Consider the following 1,425-nt stretch of genomic DNA (forward strand, 5'->3'; position numbering starts at 1 on the left):
GCCCCGGGGGGAAGCGGCTGCAGGCCTCGCGTGGGGCCGGGCTGGGGGAAGGGCTGTCTTGGGTTTCTTATTATTATTATTATGGGGCTGGACCCGCTGATCTGTAAGGTCTCTCCCAGCCCCAGCATCTAACAGCTATAAATTATTATTATGGTCGTGCAACAGGAGGGCCGGGTGGGGGCCATGTCGGGCACCGTCTCAGCGCCCCGCCAGGCCCGGGGGTTATGTAAACAATGGAGTAATTCCATCCCGGTCCCAGAAACGGGGTCAGCGCTGAGGAGGCGGCTGCAGATCCAGGTGGGCACAAGCCATCTCGCTTGTGAGAGTCCCCAAAGAGCGAAATTGGATCTGTTTTCACATCTTGACTTCAGCCCTGTGAAAAGCCTGAAAGTGTTCGCTGCTTCAGAGGAGGCTTTTCGGAAGCTTTTTTTGTCCTGCTTTGGGGTGGGGGGTTGTTTGTATGTTGGTTTGTGCCTGCTTCCTAAGAGCGTAAGACCAGCCATTCAGTGGGTCACACGGCAAGGCTGTGTTGGGCTCCCAGCAGGTCAAGCCCCTTCCACTGCAGGGCTGGCCCTGCCTCGCTCCCTGTAGCCGGACGGGGCCCTGTCTCATGCCCAGTCTTGTCACAGTTTCTTGTCCTTGGTCCGGAGGCAGGGTATCACCAGGCAGTCGGTGTCTGTTGGCTCCTTGGACTTGTTTGAGGGCCAGTGGGCACTATCCTGTGTGCTTGGCTCAGCGCCCCCTCTTGGCACCCAGTTCTTAACCTCTGACAGTCACTCACATCCCTGTTGTGTCGTTAGTTGTCCCAAGTAATTAATTGCTGCCTTTCCAGTAGCCTCCCTATTTATGGGAGGCAAATAGTTTACTTGGTGGACATTGCCCCACTTTTCTGATAAAGCAACAGATAGGCCCATGTTTCCTGTCCTTGGCCTGATCCTGTCTCAGGATAGAGTATCATTGGGCAGTGCCCACCAGCTCCCCAGACTCGTTCGAGGGCCAGCAGACGCTGTCCAGTGCGCTGTGCTCAGTGCCCCCCTCAGCCCCACACACTTTTATTTTAAACTTTTGACCTCCACTTCCATCCCTCCCATTTTGTTATCATTTGTCCCAAGGAATTAGTTGCCACTTTCTCAGTAGCCTCCCTTTCTGAGGAAGGCTTATAGTTTCACTTGGTGGTCCTTCTTGTGCATGAACCCCTAAAGTGTCAGTGCATCCAGAAGTGTTAACTGGATGATCCATGCCTGTGTCCATTGGCTCCTCAGACTTGTTCAAGGGCCAGTGGGCGCTGTCCAGCATTCTCTGCTCAGTGTCCCCCCTCAGTGAATCATTTTTAACTTATGACCTTCACTCCTGTCCCTGTTTTTTTTAATTTTTATTTGCCCTAAGCAATCATTGATGTGCCCCCCCCCCCCCCCCCCCTTTTCA

The 1,425-nt window shown here is 53.8% G+C and overlaps 1 protein-coding gene across 1 annotated transcript in view; it reads left to right on the forward strand.

Annotated features, from left to right (window-relative positions):
- OAZ2 (ornithine decarboxylase antizyme 2) overlaps positions 1 to 1,425 on the forward strand; it is a 70,447-nt gene that overhangs the window by 47,784 nt on the left and 21,238 nt on the right.

Source organism: Alligator sinensis, unplaced genomic scaffold (assembly GCF_000455745.1).
Source record: "Alligator sinensis unplaced genomic scaffold, ASM45574v1 scaffold1097_1, whole genome shotgun sequence".
NCBI lineage: Eukaryota > Metazoa > Chordata > Crocodylia > Alligatoridae > Alligator > Alligator sinensis.